We start from the raw sequence: 20,562 nt of genomic DNA on the forward strand, positions 1-20,562 counted from the left end.
ATAACAATTTTGCATTAAAAAGTATACCAAGACAATGTGTTGTACATCTTAAACTTACACAGGATTATATGTCAATTATATTTCAGGAAAGAAGAAAAAAAGTACATTTAAAAGGTGGTCTATGCTCCTTAATCTATGACCTTTTGTTCACATCTCAACTTATTCAACTCACAATTCTGGTTTCTGTCCACAAACTCAGTTTATTCAGGGTCACAGATGAATTCCTCATTACCGATCCAAGGGAGAGTTTTGATTCTCACTTATTTAAACTTCCTATAGAGCATTGATAATCTTATATACATCCTCTTCTGTGTGTGTGTGTGTGTGTGTGTGTGTGTGACTGTGCATATAAATATGTATATGTGTTGAGGGAAAGAGAGAGAAAGTCATGACAGAAAGAGAAAGTTTGGAAAACCAGAAGGAAATAGGTAATCATAATTATACCACACACCCACAGCTCATCTATAGACATGCATTTTTCATATAATCTACTCCCAATCCTGAAACTTTGTGCTAGAAAGTTTCAGGGAAGAGCTGTCATTTTGAGGAAAAGAAAATATTTGAGATAGCCTATTGAACATGGCTTTGTATGCCAGGCTCCCCCCTCCCCTGGGAGTCATCTAAAACCACAGGTAAAAAATCAAAAAAACAAAAAACTGTCAGACTGTCTCCAGTTAAAAGAACACAGATAATTTGCAGACTCTGATATATGTGTAATGACTGCTAAAATAGCTGAGATTGGTTAGAATCCACCTAACAGGAAGTGAAGACACTATACTAAGACTCCTATACTTAGAAGATAGGTTGCCAAAGGATTTTGTGAAAACACATTTTCTGAAAAGAAGGGCTTTCCCTCTAGTAAAAAAGCTGCATGACTTGTTTGCTATAGTAAGGGGAAAATCTGGTGTCAGAAATAGCAATAAAAATCCTTCCGAACTTCAACTTTGAAAAGCAATGGATTTAAAGAGGCAGAGGTAATAAGGTTGCATAGAGAACTGCATGGATGCACCATACTTATAGGAAACAGTCCATCTCTGTGGTAGCAACAGAGATTTGAACACTGAGAAGCTACCCTGGCATCTCCTCCCTCTCCACAGCAGCTTTCTAAAATGCCTAGTCCAGAAAACTTCAACTCATTGATGAAAAAAAGTTTTAAATAGGCACAATATTAACCTAAACACACTGTAAGAGAAAATGTGGAGAAGTACAGTAAACCTATCAAAAAAGATTTATGAGAAAAAAGTTGCCACAAAAAAAGTGAAAAATGTGAACATTTAGCCATAATTTAAAGATAAAGAAATCTCTGTGAAGCAAAAGGGAGGCTATAAAGCATATCCAAAAATTCATGGGTGAGGTGGAAAGACACTAATGAAAGAAAAGTCTTGAAAAAGATGCTAGAGGTAGAAAAATGGGAGTTGAAGACATAAATCTATTTTTATTTACAAAGACTATGAATGTGTACTTGGAAAACACAAGAATCAACTAAAAATAGTTTTAAATGAATAAGAATTCAATGGGGTGGTGGGTTAGATAATTATTGTGCAGAAATAAATATCACTCATATATTTAAGAAAATTATTTGGAAAGTATAATGAAAGAAATTAGCCATTTATAATAACAATAAAGATAAAATATCTACAAATTAACTTACTAATAAATATGCAAAAACTATGTACCATAAAGCACTCCTGAAAGGCACAAAATACAACTGAATAAATAAAAGATAAAACCATAATTGGGTATGTCATTTTTGCTAATAGGCCAAGTGTCCGTCGATAGATGAATGGATAAAGAAGATGTGAATGGGATATTACTCAGCCATAAAAAGGAATGAAATCTTGTCATTTGCAAGGACAAGGATAGAGCTAGAGAGTATTATGCTCAGCAAAATAGGTCAGAGAAAGACAAGTACCATGATTTCACTCATATGAGGAACTTAAGAAACAAAACAAATGAGCAAGGGGAAAAAGAGAGAGAGAAAGTGGCAAATCAAGAAACAGATTCTTAACTATAGAGAACAAGCTGGAGATGAGTTAATTAGGTGATGGGGATTAAGGAGTGCATTTGCTATGATGAACACAGGTGATATAAGAAGTACTGAATATTGTACATCGAAAACCAATATTATACTGTATGTTAAGTAACTGGAATTTAAATAAAACTTAAAAAATAAAATATAAAAAATATTCTACAGTGAGAATATTTTCCTTAGATGGGAAAATTTTACATAATTTCTCTCTATGGGAAATTTAACTCTATTCCAATAATTTAATTTTTGTCTTTCCTTACAATGAGACAAACGTTCTACAGACCATATGAAAACTAAACAATCAAGGACTGGGGTGCCTGGGTGGTGCAGTCAGTTGACGTGTCCAACTCTTGGTTTCAGCTTAGATTGTGATCTCAGGGTCATTAGATTGAGCTTCATGTTGGGCTCCATGCTTGGGCAGAGTTTGCTTAAGTCTCTTTCCTTCCCTCTCCCTTTCTCTCTCAAAAATAAATATTAAAAAAAAAGAATAGACAGGAAAACTTCAATTATTTAAACAGTATTGTATTGATATATGAACTGACAAACAGAACCACTGGAGCAGGATAGAAAACAAACCCAACTACACACAAGAAATGAATACATGATAGAGGTGTTAGATCAGTAGGGAGAAAACAGATTATTCAAAAGATGGTGATGGAAAAGCATGGAGGCATCTGGGGAAAAAGTTGGATTCATCTTTCACAATGTGCACCTGAATATATTCTAAATAAATCAAATATTCTATTCAAATATTCTAAATAAATCAAAGATGAAATGTAAAAAAAATGAAACCATACTAGAAGAAAATGAGAACATTCTTTTATAAATTTGTGGTGAAGACAGCACTCAAAATCCAGAGGCTATAAAGAAAAATATCAATAAATGTTACTACATTAAAAAAAATTAAAAAGGAAAAAAAATTTTTTAATTATGCAAGGAAAAAATATAAAAAATTTTTAAAAAAATTATGCAAGGAAAAATATAAAGAAAAGGGAAACTATAGATAAAGTGAAAAGATAACATACAGGAAGAAATATTTGTGGACTCTTAAAACAGAATAATCTCCCTAGTATATGAAAAACACATAGAAATCAATGAGAAAAAGGCCAACTTCCCAGTAGCAAATTGGGCAAAAATATGAATAAAGAGTTCATTGGAAAAGAAATGCAAATGGCTCCTAAATACACCCTTATTCATAAGACATGAAAAAAAATTTTAATTACATGAGATTATCACTTCTCTGCACACTGCAACGGCCAAGACACTTACAAATAAAGTTTATGTCACACTCGTTGGTCTCATGTGGGAAACAAGCACTCTGCTTCACCAGTATCAGGAGGTAATCATCAGTAAAAGTCCCGTGGAGGGCGGTTGGCAATATTTGTTAAAATCACTCATTCATATAGCTTTGACCCAGAAATTCCTCTTACGGGAAATTATCCAAGAGAGTCGAATGATATTTGTACAAAATTATGCATTACCGCATTTTTCAGAACAGTGAAGGATTAGAAACAACCTAAATGCCTATCATAAGGAAACAATTAAATACATCATTGTATCCACACAAATAAGGATGTTCTAGTCAGTAGTCCAAAAAGAGATAAACAGGGAAACTTTCCGGTCAAGAAAGTTATCTGATAAAAAGCTCCGAGATAGGGGCAGCCCGGGTGGCTCATCGGTTTAGCGCCGCCTTCAGCCCAGGGCGTGATCCTGGGGTCCTGGGATCGAGTCCCGCGAGCGGCTCCCTGCATGGAGCCTGCTTCTCCCTCTGCCTGTGTCTCTCTCTCTCTGTGTGTCTCTCATGAATAAATACATAAAATCTTATAAACATATATATTTTTTAAACATATATTTTAAAAAGCTCCAAGAGACATTAAATTTAAAAAGCAAGACATAGTACAATATGCTTTCAAGACAAAGAGAACATAAGAGTATATGTTCACATTTGCTCCCGTATCCAGAAACTCTAGAAGCTTCCAGAAAAGCCTACTTGCAAATGTGGCAGGAGAGAGAGAGCTGCTTGGCTGCCGTCCGTCCAAGTCTTTGCCGGAGCCCGTCGACGAGCTGGGCCGCGACTTCCCAGCGCAGCCGCCTGAGAGGCCGTGAAGACAGCTCCTCGCCCGCTTCGCGTACTGACGCACCCCAAGCGCTGAGCACCGCGCACCAGGCAGGCTCTCGGGCCACACGTGGTGGGCGAGCCCCGGGGTGACCGCGGAGGGAGACAGGGCTGCATCCCCGGGTGTGTTAATGATGCATTGACTTGAAAGGTAAATTAAAAATAAAACAATGAAAGAGTGGAGAGTAGGAGGGCCTCAGATTTCTTTCTTTTTTTAAAAGATTATTTTTATTATTAAAGACACAGAGAGAGGCAGAGACACAGGCAGAGGGAGAAGCAGGCTCCATGCAGGGAGCCCCACGTGGGACCCGATCCCAGGACCCCAGGACTCCAGGATCATGCTCCAGGCTGAAGGCAGGAGCTACACCACTGAGCCACCTGGGCTTCCCTGGACCTCAGATTTCTTTTTTTCTCCATATCAGATTTTACGGAAACGTGTCCATTTCCATGACTACGTTTTGTTTACACAAGGGCTGAAAACGGCAGCTCGGAGTCTCCCCAGGGCGCCGCCACATGCCCCACAGGAGGGCGGGCCGCCGGGCGCTTCGCCTCCTCAGGCCTGCGGAAGAGCCGCGCATGCGCACCTGCAGCCGCTCGCGGCCCTTGTCGACGAGAGCGACTTGCCCACGCCGGCCTTGCGGCGCTTTTGGATGGTCTCGGGCTTACAGCCTTTACCGCCTCTGCTTGCCAGACTTCCAGCTCTTTCTGTGGTCCTGGTCCATGAACGTTCATGGAGCTGCACATCAATATCGCGGATGTTAGAGGTTCAGAGACGAATGAGGTAGTGTCTGCGCCCTCTCGGGGTTTCCAATCCAGTCAGAGATTCAGGCACACGGGTCTCCACAACGTGTTAACCTAAGGTTTCCGTTCTCCGCGTCTGTATTGTTTTGCTGGGGCTGAGGGAGCAGATGGCCACGACCTTGACAGGGAGAGAGTCTTTTCTTGCCTCTCCAGCTTCTGGTGGCTCCCGGCTTCCGGGGCTTGCGGCAGCGGCGCTCCAGCCTCTGCCTCTGCCTGTCCCTCTGTGTGGTCGCTCACCTTCCGGTCTGTGTCTTTTCCGCTTCTGTCTGCGTCAGATTCCCCTCAGCCTTTTTCTGATGTAAGGACACTTGTCATTGGGTTTAGTTAGGGCCCTCCCAGATAACCCAGGAGGATCTTGAGATCCTCAAATTGATTACATCAGCAAAGACTCTTTTTAAAATGACACCATATTCACAAATTCTGGGGGTTAGGTTGTGGGCCATCCAGTGGGGGGGGGGGCACCATTCAATCCACTAATGTCCTCTTGCATGTGTTCTCTCACTTTTCTTTAGCGTCCATTGTGCTTGTTCTCAGCCTGCATCAGGAGGCCGACTTGAGATCCAGCTCAGTCCAGCTCAGTCAGCCGTGTGACCTTGGGTGTATTACCTAACTTTTCTCTGCCTGAGACCCCCTGCCCAAGTGGGAAGTGGAAATTTAACAAGTTTGTTGTGCAAATTAAATGGGGCCTGGAATGTAAAGCTGTTAGCACAGCTCAAAAGATGTGGGGAGTGATGATCTCATTGTGGTTAGCATCTGTGGTAGGATTTCAGCTTTTCAATGTGGGGTTTTACAAGGAAGCATTTATCATGGTCCTTCGGCCTTCATTTTCCCAGTGCCATAAGCGTTGGAGGCATGCTCCAATCTTGGAACAGTGGCTTGGCTTTGGAAGCCTTGCAGCTAACTGGCAGACAATTGGTAATTCACTATTTTAAGTTTAGGACACTGGCAGGAGGTCTGAGTTATGTTAATTTCAAAGCCCTCTGACAGACATCAGATTTTTTTTTTTTTTTTTATTTTAAGTAGAGTTTGGCACTTATTCAAAGAGTCAAAAGAAGCTGTGTGGGGAGATATCTTGTTTAACATCTGTCATTTAACACCACTTGTACCCCAGGGGGAGAAAGGAGAGGGTGCCTGAGAGCTAAATTTAAGTCTAAGGATCTAAGCATTTTTAAAAGAAGGTAGATAACAGTTTCCTGTCAGGGAGAGACTGCTAAAAGAGAAAGTTTTGTTCAAGCTTTCTTTACTCTCTTCTTTACTCTCTCTAAAATCCAGGGAGAGTTATTTGTAGTTAAGTACATGTCTTAAATCCTGTCTTCTTTAGAGTAAATATTCTCTTCAAAAGCAAGGAATGGAAAAACAAAAAAAAAAAAAACAAGGAATGTTTAAAACCTGTATTTCCTTTCCTTTTCCTTACAAGGAAAAGGTTTCTCTGATGAGACACTTCAGTCAAGTGAGCATGTCTATGGAGGTCCAATTTATAAAACAAAAATAATCTTATTGGGAGGGGTGATGGTTGAGAATCTACAGTAATACAATATTCCTCAGCAGGCAAAATCCCCTCCCCAGGGTGTCACCCTTAACTGGGGCACTTGTCTCCTCTGAGGAAGGGGCTGGAGGGCATTCGGACCAGCTGGAGTGTGCCTGAAGCTTCGACTTGAAGGTCGAGTTGCTCATGAAAAGTTTTGTTCTGTAAATCACGTAAACGCAAAAGAAGGCAATGAGATGTCAACTACATTGAATAGCTTAGGGTTCCAAGGATGAATGTGGGACAAAAATAAAACTAGACCCATTGTTGATAACAACCATAGTGCATTCTGGAAGATTTGACTAGTGAAGTGGTTAAGAGCAGGGGGGCTAGGAGCTTAAGCTGCTGGTTCCTACCCCGAGCTTTGTGGGTCTGCGTGGTCCCTAGACCAGCCAGTAGCATCGGCAACACCTGGCAGCTTGGAAGTGCAGACTCTCAGCCCCATCCCAGACCTACTGAATCATAATCTGCATTTAGCACGAATGCCAGATGATTTGTATGTGCGTTAAAGATTGAGGAGCGCTGATCTACTGTGGCAGACAGACCCTAGGGTGACCCTCAATCATTTTCACTTCCTGTTGTTTGCACAATCATTTTCACTTCCTGTTATTTGCACCTTTGTGTGATCCCTTCCCCTTGAATGAGAGTGGGACTTGTGACTTACTTCCCGCTGGCAGAAGACGACAAAGGTGAAGAGATTTTGCAGATACAATTAATGTCTCACATTGGTTGATTCTGAGTTAAAAGGAAGAATACTCCTAGTAGGGCCCAACTTTATTAGGTGAACAGCCCTTACAGGAGGGACTGATTCTTCCCTGAGGTGAGAGGCTCTCCTTGTGGGTTTGGTGATCTAAGTAGCCAAGGTACTAAGTACACAGCAAGGCCTCTAGGACCTAAAGGTGGCCAACAGCCAGCAAAGCGGGGCGGAGGGGGGGGGGGTCCTCTATCCTGCAGCTGCAAGGAGAGCATTTCAGTCAACCACTTGCATGAGCTTGGAAGCAGATTCTTCCCCAGCTGAGCCTGGGGATGGGCAAGCAGCCCAGCCGACACCTCCTTGCAGCCTTGCAAGCAAACTGTGAGAAAGGAACACTAGGGCATGCCTGGACTCTTGACTGATAGAAACTGTGAGTTAATAAATGTGTATTATCTCCAGCTGTTGAGTTCGTGCAGATTTGTTATACAGCAGGAGAAAACCAGTCCACCTAGGGCAACTTATTTACCTACTCTCTCTTCTTTGCCTAAATATAAAGAGGGGATGAAAGTAGTATTAACCAGGGGCTATTGGGCAGATTAATGGGTAATATGTGTAAAGTACTTAAAACTGGACTTGGTAAACCATGGTTACTGCTAAAAAATTGTATTATTACAGTATATACCTGAGACAGAGAATTACATGATTATAATTCCCTGCTTTTGAAAACTGCTTTTTAATAGGATGCACAAAATGAATGACAGTCAAGGAATTATGTTGTATCTTGTGTATATATGGGCTTCTGGGTCATCCCAAGTATGTCTTTTGAATTTACTTCAGTGAAAATACAGCTCAATGCCGCTAGAGTCTACAATGCATCTTGTGTTACGTTTAGTCTCCTAAGAGACTCTGTCTAAGCATCTCCTGGTTACAACTTAAAGTGGAAAAACATGTACCTTATCTTCATTTTAAGACGGGTAAGTGGAGCTGTGGAAGACATTATTTGTCCAGGTTGTGGAGGAAATAGATGATATAAACAGAATTGAAATCTTGCATCCTGATTCAAGCTCAGATTCTCAAAACCCCAAAGGCTCTTTGCTGTATGGCACAAGACAGGCTCAGCTAGAGATGGGCTGTATTGAAAGGACCTTTCTCAATGCAGATTCCAACACTTACTTCTTTCCTCTGTGTCTGCTCCTCCACACCCGCTGATCCTCTTTGACAGAAACTTTGTTTTGGGACTTACTGGCAAAATGTTACTTCTGACTGTGCAACATCCCACTCCAGGCAGGTGTAAACAATGCAGAAGCAGTAGCAGATCTCTGAGTGGCAGCATGGCTGCTATTATGACAGTAAAATTAGAATGGGAGATGAATTCTACCCTTCACTGAAATTTTTTTTTAGCCTCTATGTAAAACAGGTGCACTGCAATTCCAAGCAGTTACTTGCTGAGCATCCCTGTCATTCTTTGTCAATGGCTCTGTTACCTTCCTTAAGTGACTGTACACTGTACTTAAAATACTCTTCAGGTTATTTTTAATGACAGTGTTCTTTCAGGAGACTTTTATCTAGTAGCCACCTGTTACATTGCTCTTTGTTTTGAAGCTCAATATGCATTCAAGAGGGCTTTTTGTTCTACTCTAAGGTAAAGTCACTCACGCTTGGTTTTTGGCTAGTACCACAGATGAGATTATAAGTGAACTTCCATAAATCGTCCTCTGCTCACCCAATTCCACAACTTATTCTTCCCTCTGAAACCTCTTCTAAGTGATGAGATAAACAGGTTTGTCTTCTTCAGTACATGTTTTATTTTTTCATTCCTTTATCAACTAAAGGTTTAGGTTTTGGTGCTAATGCTAATGTGTTAGTCTCATCTTATTCTGCTGAGGAAGTTGCCTAGCTGTGAAAACTGTACTATGTCCTCAGATATTCCTGACGATATGATAGAGTATATTTTTTCTTACCCATTAGTCAAGGTAATATGGTTTTGATACTTACAAGTCACATCTCAGTTAATATACAGGTATCTGTGTGTGTGTGTGTGTGTGTATAATTATTTATGTCCTTCTATTGAAAGTCCCTGGATTTCTTATATACTCTAACCCTAAACTGCCAACATCATTCATTTTTTTAAAGATTTTATTTATTTATTCATGAGAGACACAGAAAGAAAGGCAGAGACACAGGCAGAGGAAGAAGCAGGCTCCATACAGGGAGCCCGACGTGGGACTCCATCTTGGGTCTCCAGGATCACGCCCTGGGCTGAAGGCAGCGCTAAACCACTAAGCCATCTGGGCTGCCCATCATTCATTTTTTTTAATTGTGGTAAAACCAACAAACATAACAAGAGTATATTTCTGACTCCTTCAAAGATATTTGGCTTAGGGACAGTGAAAAATATTGAGCCTAAACTTTCCTTTAGAATATTCTCTAAATAACACCAGTACAATATGCTAATAATAATGAGAAGGAGGGTAGCAGTAGTTATAACTTTCGAATCTGAATCCAGCTAAGTATGTGCATTTTTAATGACTGTGTCAGGAAAGTTACATGACAAAAATTCTTTAAGAATCTTTCAAAGACCATACTAGAGAGTAGTAATTATGATATTTTTAGATGACAGATTCCTTCCTTCAGGAAGCTTTCACAATCACTGTGTGTTCATGAAATCTTTACTGAAGGTGGGAAAGATTATTTCACACAAGGAAAACAATGCAGTTAACTACATAATTGCATAAGAAACACAGCAGGTACAAAATTAAGATCATCTGATATTTGTTTTCTGTTGTGTCTTAGACCATTTAGAGAGAGGCACAGGCTATACGCAGGGATGATGGGATGCAGGTGTATGCAGAGACAGCACCATGGCTAGAATGTTGAAATACTCGTGCAAGCCACACTGGTGCCCAATGCCGGCCTCTGCTCAGGAACATCTAGACACCTGAATCCATCACCTCAAGGGTTAACACCTGGCACATAGTGGGACCTTCAAGCCCCAGCCTTCATTCAGGGCTCAGGCTGTCCCAGTCCTTCAATGTTTTGAGGGTTACCCATGGGTAAATTTGATTAGGAAGTAATTGTGATGCTCAGTGAAGTTTCAGTGATTCACGTGGCCGGAAGCTGTCTTAAAAAGGATCGTGGTACATCTTCTTTCTGTTGTGATGTGCTTCATTCCATTTTCCTCTCAAACTCAGACGTGTCAACTAATCTGCCATTGCTCTGTGGAGTTCCAACCTGAAAAGCCGCTTCATGGAATCTGAAATTTGGAAATCCGAATACCTTAATGGAGCTGCTGAACTACTCTTGCAGAGGAAAGAAAGACAGAGAAGTGGTATCCTTCCCTCTGCCTTTAAGTGGTCATCTGAGGCGAGGAGAAGTATGATCAGAATGACTACTTGGAGGATGCTAGGATTTGGTTCCCATGGCTGCAAATATAGCTAGTTATCATAACCCAGCCTCAAACACGTAGGAATGAAGAGTTTTTGATCTTCACTGGAAGATAAACAAAGACACTTGTCTGAAGTGTGTTAGGTAACCCTCTAGGAGTTGTTTTTCTTTAAGTGAGGGAGGACAAGTAACTGATGTCTGAAATACCTACAAATGAACCACTTTTGTGTTTTCTGCCACAGTGATGATATGACAAGGTTAAAGCAACAGTTCATGTAGTCAAGATCCACTGCAAATTTCCAACATTATCTAATGTCTCCAATGTCAAGACTAGTTCTTAGAGAAGGAAACTAAAGACTAAATATTCAGGTATTACTATCTGCCTCCAAGGCTATTTAGAAATGCTATGTTAGGTTAATCTTAACCTTTATGCCATGTAGAGTCAAACTGCTTATTCCCCTTTTATCACCTTAACTCATTTGCATTCCTAAGCTCATTTTTCCAAATAAAACTTTCTTCTAGTTACTCATGGCTGGGCCACATCAACAGGACTCTTATATTGCTGACTGATGACCACTAGCTTTATTTTGCTTTTCCCGGGGCCACTTACACTCTGAGGGATGAAATGTACACTCCCATTAGTTTTCCGTCCCTACTCAATGGCTTTCCAGGTCACTTACTGAATGCTGTTGGTGAAATGTCCTGTTTTCTGATACAGTGACAGACCCAAAGATCATAGCCTGATTCTTCAGTCACTGGCTGGACAGAGTGATCTCATTTCTCCCTCTTGTTACAGTCTCCCTCTGGGCTTGCCTTTCACAAACAACTCAGTTGCATTTTACACCAAATGTACAACTGAGTTGCTTGACCTTTCTATTCCGCAGTCTCTCAGGACAAGTCAAGCTATCAGCTACCTCCTTTCACATTTCATAGCAACAGGTAGAACATATTCTTACTCACTACTTTCCTATCTACCAACTGTTCTGCTCAGCAGGCAGCTGTGTTATGGTTGGGAAAGGTAGCATTCTAACAGACCTAATATTTATTTAACCAAAGAGACCTCTGGGGCTAACCTACAATTATAGGGATCCTCAATCAAACATTGTCTGTACACACATTGTATCTTAAGCATGTCAAGAACTTGTGATTAGAAACTCTGATAGAGGGGAATTAGACTCACTCAAGCTCCTGAATGCCTTTGGGACTCTCAGCTTATACTTGGGACATTCATGAAATAAGGAAGGAAAACAGCAGTGCACTGAATGTTGTAATTCAAGATATAAACGAAGATTTGTGTTAGAGGCAATTTTCTATGGTTAAATTAATATTTTTAGTACATTTAAGTGAAAGTAGCCTTTTATTTTAAAGTGACTAGACATAGACTTAAATGGGAAAAGTGTGTAAATAAAATCAAAATTTTATTTTCTTTAAGAAAGGATAAACCACAAACTTACCATAGTTTAGTCCCTTCTAGGGTTTAAAGTATAAAAAATTGGGGGACAGTTTTTTTTTAACTGTATTTAAGTTTCTCAGTTTTTCTTCCTCAGAAGTCAACGTATTTCTTAATTAACCCAGCTCTCTATATCCTCAGAATTTTCCTAGATGATCCATATATCAATCCAGTGTAATCCATAGCTTTCCCACTTTATCTAGTACCCTGATCTGCTGCTCCTGGCTACCACTTCTCTGTCTATAACTTGCCTCCACGCCTGTCCTTTGCTCCTTTGTTCAATCATTTGCTGCTACTCTTCGACCTCTCTTCTATCTTTCTATTTGTATTTATTGAAGGAAATGTGTTCCTAAAGAGCAGAAGCCATGCAACATCTGCTATAACAATATTGGACATCTCTAAGACATGAGTGCTTGTGGTATCAATAATATTGCTGAGTTTGCTTATTTTGAAAGCAAAAGCAAAAGATTTAGCTCTTGAAACACTTATTCTTGGGCTGTTTGTTGGAACACAGCCACCATGCCAGAAGCAGCATAAGCCATGAGGATTGGCCATGTGCAGAGACTTTAATCAATAGTGTCAGCTGAACTCCCAGTCAATAGCCAGTTATCTAAGTGAGGTCTTGGATCTTTAGCTTAGTTGGGTCTTTAGACCACTCCAGCCCCGCAGCCATATAATTTCACCTACATGAGAGACACTAAATGAGAACATCCCAGATGACCCTGGTCAACCTAGAGAATTGTTTTATAGGTGGCAAAAAGTATCTCACTTTTGGGTAAAGATCACCTGAAGGTTACAGTTTTGTTAAGACTACTTATAGTCCCTTTCAAGTAGATTAGGAGTCTTTTAAGAATCTTAAAAGCTGTGTCTTACCTACAGTTGCCAGATAAAGTACAGGACATAACATTTGGCAGTACTTACACTAAAAATTTATTCATGTTTGTATGAAAATCAAATTTAACCAGTATTTTACTTTATTTGCTAAACTTGGCAAATAGGCATACCCTGAATCTACCAAACAAAGAAAGGGCTGATCTCAAAGAGGCCTCTTATATTACCTATCCATACTTCACTCCTTGGCCCTTTATTAGATGATATGGGAAATAGATTCCCTAGATCAGTCAAATCTACTTATTAAAATACTATAAACCTTTACCCAAGATCCTCTGAGCAAATATTCATTCCCAACACTTCCAAAATGTTATAGAATATGTAACTCAATCCCTCAAAACAAATCTAAAACCAAACTAGAACTTGGACTTTGGAAAAATCAAATGCAAATAAAAACATGATTGAATAAAACAAAGCATTACTTGTTTTGATTTATCTCTGAAGGCTACAGGAAGGAAAAAAAGAATTTGGATGATTTTCAGCAACAAATAAAATCTTCAAGTTCATGGAAAAATAATACCAACACCATTTAATTTTTGGATATTGTTTCATAGTTTACAAAAAACTTTCAGATTATTTCATTTGAATTTCACAAGAAACATGAAGTGAAAAAGTGATAGATCATTTATGAATCCTATGGACCTTAACAGACACTGCCACTGAAACTGTTGTACCTTACTGCAGAGCTCCTTAAATTATCACATAGAGGTCTATGTACTCTCAGATAAATTCTAACAAGCTGTTTGTTACTCCTTCTAGCACAGGTTGGAAACTGCAATGAGAAAGATACCTTTATAGCATTAAGAAGCTAGTTGACCCTCTGGAAGACACAGCAGACACAACTCCAATTCTGTTTGAGTTTGAAGACCTCTTAATACATTAGCTAAAGATCCATTCAAACCCCAGTAAATTCTAAGACCTGACACTGCCGATTTTTGACATGCTAATTTAGTTGATATTTTTATCTATGGCCCATATATCTATGTTAAGCTACTAAATAATGCACTTTAGAAAAATGTGTCAAAGTAATACATAATTTAAACAAGTAGCTGGAAAAAAATCCTACATCAACTATCTTATTCTATGACAATCTTAAACAAGTTAGAATTATGTTGTGGCACTAAAAGGCAATTGAATGTATAAAGCAATGCAAGTCATTCATTCCTACCCTCATTTTAAAGCATAGATTTTTCTGCAAATTGTATTTTTCTGCAAATAATCAATAACATTGTAGCAATTTCTACAGGATATGCTGATATCAGTTGGAAGTCTGAGGGAACAATTCCAAAATAAACCCAAACAACATAAATTAAAGCAACCAGAATGTTTTTTCAGTGGATTAGAGGTTCTCCTCCTATAAAGATGGGCTACCATAAAATTCATTCTTCAAAGGTCTTGGAGCAAGCAGCTCTCATGTCTTTATCTGTTTTTACATGTATAATAGATGAGGCTTAAAAAGAATCTGGATGCAAATTTAAGCAAAGTTTACCATAATGGCATCAGAGTCAATATGGATGTGGATATAGTACTTACTCTCTCTGCATTTTCTCTTGCTATCTTCCTTATTCAAAATTTATCTGTCAATAAAATGAGAAAATAAATTGTTAAGATTTACAGGATTATAATTCACATTACCACCACAATGTACTTGCTGGTATTGCCATGTAAGAACAGGAAACAACATAGGTTTGTCTGTTAGGTGTAGTGGACAAATGCTTTTTCTAACATTCCACGTTGTTGCATGAAGTTGACTGATCTTTGTCTGCTTGGTTCTCATTTTTCTTTCTAGAACCAGCATCTCATTTTGTCTTTCAGTAATCATCTTGCTCTCTGCCCACGTCATTGAGTATGACCCACTACCTGCCCCATTCCTCCTCTCCAGGGGAGTGATTGATCTAACAAATCAGTATATTTTATCTTCCCACCCCCAACCCAGAGGCGGAAATGGAGAAGTGACCCCAGTGATACAGTGAGATTCAATCCTAGAGTTTTTTAGGATACTGGGAAGGAAAGGTTTAATTTCTGTTGGTGTTGATAAGTGATAGGGTGAGCTGTTTTGTTACTTCATGGGGAGAGCCTACCTGGGAAGGAACTCACCATAAAGGAAAGCAAAGAAGGCTAAGAGAGTAAAAGTCCACGTGACACTGTTTTAGCATCTTGCTCAAGCCATATCTGAAGATGTTACTACTCTAAGACTCTTCAGTTATGTTAACTAATAAATTCCTTTTCTTATTTAGGCCACTTTGAACTGGAGTTTTATCATGTAAAATTAATCAAAATCCAGAATTAAAATTCAAGCTAGCAAGAGTGATTATAGAAGAAAAAACATGATTCTGTTTTAATTCAAGAAAAAAATGCACAAACTTCAATTCCTTCACTGAAATTATATATTACTCATTTTTGCCACTCACCTCATAAGACTGTGAAGTATTTGTGAAGGAGAACGTGAGTGTAGACCATTATTTGTCCTTTCCACGTTTTTAATTAAATGAGGAAACTTACTACACCTAGAATGTCTTATGGCCTAGCGTCATAAAAAGCAATTGGTCACTATCATTCATGAGAAACCCCAGCACAAAGTACAACAAAACGCTAAACCTAACAGATAACATCTGTTTGAAATACACAATATGATACAGCCAAAGCAAAGGGTTCTTGAATTGGATTTAGTGCAGTCAACCCACATAGGTATCAAAAACTGGAAAATAAGATGCCTTATTTTACCTTTAAATGCTTCTGATCAGGGCAGCCCGGGTGGCTCAGCGGTTTAACGCTGCCTTCAGCCCAGGGCCTGATCCTGGAGACCCGGGATCGAGTCCCACATCAGGTTCCCTGCATGGAGCCTGCTTCTCTCCGCCTGTGTCTCTGCCTCTCTCTCTGTCTCTCATAAATAAATAAATAAAATTTAAAAAATAAATGCTTCTGATCAGCTAGTTCAAAAGTTATATCATGGAGAAGATGTCTTTTAATTAATGACTCTAATAGCCAAAGAGCTCTATTGCAAAGAGCATATTATTAGCTACAAGATTGTTCTTCCAGTGGGGTTAGGGAGACAAGTATTTAAATCTCTCAAAGGGGGAGGATTGCATTCAGTTTTCTGCCAAATAACTTGTCCTTCAGAGTTAATAGGGACATTGTAACTGGATCTACCTAAATATTATACAATAAATCTTAGTGATCACATATGAGGCTAGCAACACGGAGCTAATGAGCTTGAGCTTGCAGGGGAAAGATTGGCCTTGCCTCTTACTCCTAAGAAAGACCCTGTCTGAAAAGAGTTCCTCCTTTCTCAGTGCTTTCACAAGTCATGTGTGGCCATGTTACTCACATACATGCGGGTCTAGATTTACTTCCTTCCAGGACAGGAAATGAGTAGTTTCTCTGGCAAATTAACAAGTCCGCTTTGCCTTAGATTGGGCTCTCTTTTGAATTCTAATCAGAAGTTATTTTTGATTATCACAGGCATCCTTTTCAGGGATTCTTTTATCTTAGTCTCTGGCTTTCAACCCACCAAAATCAATGTATGTGTGCACATGTGCGTGTGTATGAGTGTGAAAAATAAGTGGCTACTTTTAAATATAAGAGTGGCTCTTTGCCATATATCCCAGATTGGAGTCCTGATGAGCTTCTGGAAGGAAAGGAATTTCACAGCACTAGAGGTTAATTGTAGTGAGGGATGAAGGACATAATTGGATGACTTGCTTGATGGATCAACAAAAGAGTGTGCGTTTACTTGGTCAATGCCAGAGAAAACAATCTCTGATTTACTTTATAGTCCCCATTGTATTTGATAAAATGGGCTTGTGTGGTGACAATGGACGTGGATTCTGTAGTCAGAGAAGTTTTAAATCCAAACTTAGCATCTTATTAGTTATATGACTTTAGGTGACTTTCTGAACATCTCTGTGCCTTGGTTTCCTTATTTGTAAAATGGAAAGATAATGAGAGGGCTGAAAAGTATATTCAGTGTCGTTGGTGACATGCTTAGCACCCGAGGCACCCAATAGTTCATTGTTAGGCTCTGATCCTACCGAAAGTGGTCAATTCCTGTCTGTCTCCTGATTCAGTTCCTCAGTGGCAGATGGAGGGTCATATGAAAACCTTGGCAGTTTTTACTGAACTGAGAATCTGGATTGTGATGGCATCTAAATTCTAAGTTAGAATGAAATGACTAGCTCACTGTATTCTCTCCTTTTCTCTTACATTTTGTGGTTGAGGCCCACCTGAGGGTTAGGATCCACTTCCTGAATTTTTACACTATTTATTTAGAACTGAGTATTTCCAATCCTTTTGATAACAAACTGATGTCTGTTTTTTGAGCCAAACCTGCCAACATTAGAATAAAAAGAATGATTCTGAGAGGTTTCAAATTATCTCTCATTTACACAGAAACCAATTTTGGAGAGCTGGAGGTTACTTGGAACCATACTTCTTCCCTCTAGCAGAACTAGACTGAAAACTTTTTAGAAAATGAATACATGTTTGTTTTTGTTGTTACTGTTTTTAAATCTTGATTATCTGGTAAATCTAATAGTGTCATTGCCAAGAAAGAATATATATTACTTAAGATCTTTCTACTGATTTTTTCCTTCTTTGTATGTGATCTAATTTTGATTTTCCAAGCCTGATATTTCCCATGTCTATAATCCACAGTAGAAGGTCTTCCAAAAGTTATCTTTGGTTTGCTGGATTCCATGTGTGTTGTGAAGATTTTGTTCTGCCTTTATTCACCTAGTAAATGCCATTTATTAATACCTTTTTAAAGGATTTCAGTTACCTTAAACCTTTAGTTGGCTCGTTAAAACTATGTAGTAGGAAAAATTTGAAACACAGGCAAAAGTAGAGATTACAGTATCATAAGTCTGTGTACCAGGAGTCTCTGTCAACCAGGCTCAGCAATCATGAGCTAATGGCTAAACTTGTCTAACCTCATATATCCCCACTTTCCTTCCATTGTCAGATGATGTTGAAATAAACTACTAGACAGTGTATCATTTTATTAATATTTCAGCCCTGCTTGTCTTTCTAGAAGATTATTTTTAATATATCCCTAACACTATGATCACACCTAAACAATAAATCATCACTTCTTAACATCATGATCAGTTAGTTAGGGCTCAAATTCTACCCAATAAGTCTGCTTTCAGCTGCATAAAACTGCAGTTTCTTTTTCCAGATGAGGTTTCCAGAGTAAATTGCTACTATCTCTGATCGCCGCTGGATGGCCACCCTGTGCCCTCCAAGATTCTTCAGTGACCAGGTTGATTCCTTTTACTCAGAACTAGAGGTATTCCCTGGGGGCATGTGTGCCAAGGCCCAGGAGAGCTTCCTGCTCTGAGAAACAGGGGAGAGAAGAGCCCCAAAACTGACATATATCCATGAGACTCAGAGCTCATGAGAGTGGCTAAAAGTGGGAATCAGAGAAAGCTTTCTCTTCACCCAGTGGTAACCTGCAGGATGCAGAGGTGTGGCAGGGACCCTAATTACAGATGGGGGAGACTGCACTGTTTACAGCCTGCATCCACACAATCTCTCCCCACCCCCACATCATGCAACCTAGGAGTAGGGGGTGAAGGAGAGAGGCTGGAATGATATCTGTCATTCCAGAATATCATTCGCAGTCAATACCCAAGGGGATAGTGAGGATAAAGCAGTATGGAAGGATGGGCTATCTCACTAACATTCCCCTCTCCATACTCCATCCCTAGGTAATGCTGTGCCCGGAGAACAACATGGACAAATGGGCATATCCCATTAAAGTCCCTGATCAAGTCTGTCTATTAGGAGCATTCCAGCAGGGTGGTACCAGGAGTCAGGTGGTGGGGAAGGACCTAGAAACTGTGGTGTTCACCATACCTCAGCAATAGTAGGCCCCCGCTGGGAGAGGGTAGCAACTTCCTAGCAACCTTTGGTAGGAACTGCAGAAAGATGGAGCAGAGAGACAGTCACTGGCTCTGCTCTCGGGGTCACCTCTAGGCTGTGTGGCCAGAATAGATCAGCACCTGGGTTATCTGGGCAGGGACAGTGCTTCACTCAAGGAAGAGATGCATACTGGTTTTGGGGTAAGTGGTTTCATGGTGCTTAGGGTGGTACTTTCCTTGTTTCCAGAGTAACTGATTTAATGTGGCTACACCACACGATCACCAAGAAGGAGGAAGACCTCCACCCCTCTCTCCAGCCTGAGTGTTCAGGACTCTCTACCTCTCTCCCATCCATGGGCAACTTCTACCTCTTCCTCAAAAGCGGATAGCTCTGCTGACTACTGGCCTTCAACATTCTTCCTCTGTTTGGAACACTCATTCTTTTCCATGTCCTATCCCCACTCCTTCCTCAGGTCTCAGCTTAAATCCCCCTTGGCTCTGTCAAGCCCCCTTCCCACAACCCCTACCCCCATAGGTGAGAGGCTGCCACCATATGCTCCTGGAGTGCTTGTTCATTGTCTATCTTCTCTGTTGAATTGTTAACATCTTAAAAGGCAAGGATCACCCCTGTTTTGCTCATCCCTTTATTCTCAATGCCTGCTACAATGCCTGACACAGTAGGTTCTTAATATATATTTATTGCCTGACCGATTTCAGTTTACAATATGCTTAGGGAACAGGTTTGAGCCAAAGTTATGAGCTAGTTTACAATCATTAATACAGGGCCTGCTTTATTAGGGATGAGACTGTAACAGGATTACAAACATTTTTGCTGATGGAAAGGGGAGTAAGGAGCAGAAGAGTGGGCCATGGGCCATTCCCCATACGGAACTAACCTGTGCTATTGACAGAGCCTGTGCTCCATCATGGCCAGTGGCTCTAAAACAGAAAACAGGACAAGCCCTCCTATCACTGCTCCCTGCTCTGGGAGGCCATGTCAGGTCCCTCTGGTGCTGGGAGAGTCATCTGACATCTTAGAACCCAGGACCTGGGAGCCCCAGCTGACAGCCACCTCCAGATGCTAGAGTGTAGAATTCTGATGGTGTGGAGAGGCCATTCTAAGGAATTCCCGTTAGCCTTTCGTTGAAATCAGGGCTCCTGCACACACAGCTGTAAATAAAAAATGATACGGCCCTTGCCAGAAATCATTAACAATAGAATTCAGCCTCTGGTTAAACAATTCTCATTGAAGAACAGCAACAAAAGGTTTTTTGTATTTTGTTCTGAAACCTGATTTCCTGAAATTTCCATCCGAGGGTTCTCATTCTATGTAACAGACCCCGAACTATGTGGAGAGAGCTTCAAGTTGTGACCATAGAGTATTATCTATAATATAACTGAGATACTGCCTTGAACTAATCTAAAAGGAGAATGGGAATTATTAATTATTTTGAAGGAGAAGTAAGGATGTTTTTCTCTAATTATATAGTGATTATTAATTACAGGGAGTATATTTATAAAAACCATCTAAAATAGAACTCTGCTAAAAATAGCTCATTTATCTATCACATTTAACTCACTTTCCCATTCCCAAATACTGCTTCCATAGGCTATTAATTCATGTGGCAGCCAGACATTATAAATGTACATTGAAGAAAAATCCAGTTTTAAAAGTCTCTGTCCTGCAAAAAAGACCCAGCCGACTTTAATGATGGTCAGAAAGAAATGTCACCCAAATTCTTAGCTCTTCTGCTCTAGACTAGAACCTTGGAGCATCTGTTCTATTAATTTATTAATTTGGGTTGATATCA

General features: G+C 39.9%; 1 long non-coding RNA gene across 1 annotated transcript; it reads right to left on the reverse strand.

Annotated features, from left to right (window-relative positions):
- Nucleotides 1-9,646: 9,646 nt before the first annotated feature.
- Nucleotides 9,647-14,472, reverse strand: LOC140603693 (uncharacterized). Its single transcript, XR_012006654.1, has 2 exons — nt 14,424-14,472; nt 9,647-10,418 (listed from the first exon to the last, which is right to left on the reverse strand). It is a non-coding gene; the product is annotated as an uncharacterized lncRNA (long non-coding RNA).
- Between the last annotated feature and the right edge of the window lie 6,090 nt (nt 14,473-20,562).

The sequence above is a fragment of the Canis lupus genome, chromosome 14, assembly GCF_048164855.1.
Source record: "Canis lupus baileyi chromosome 14, mCanLup2.hap1, whole genome shotgun sequence".
Classification (NCBI taxonomy): Eukaryota; Metazoa; Chordata; class Mammalia; order Carnivora; family Canidae; genus Canis; species Canis lupus.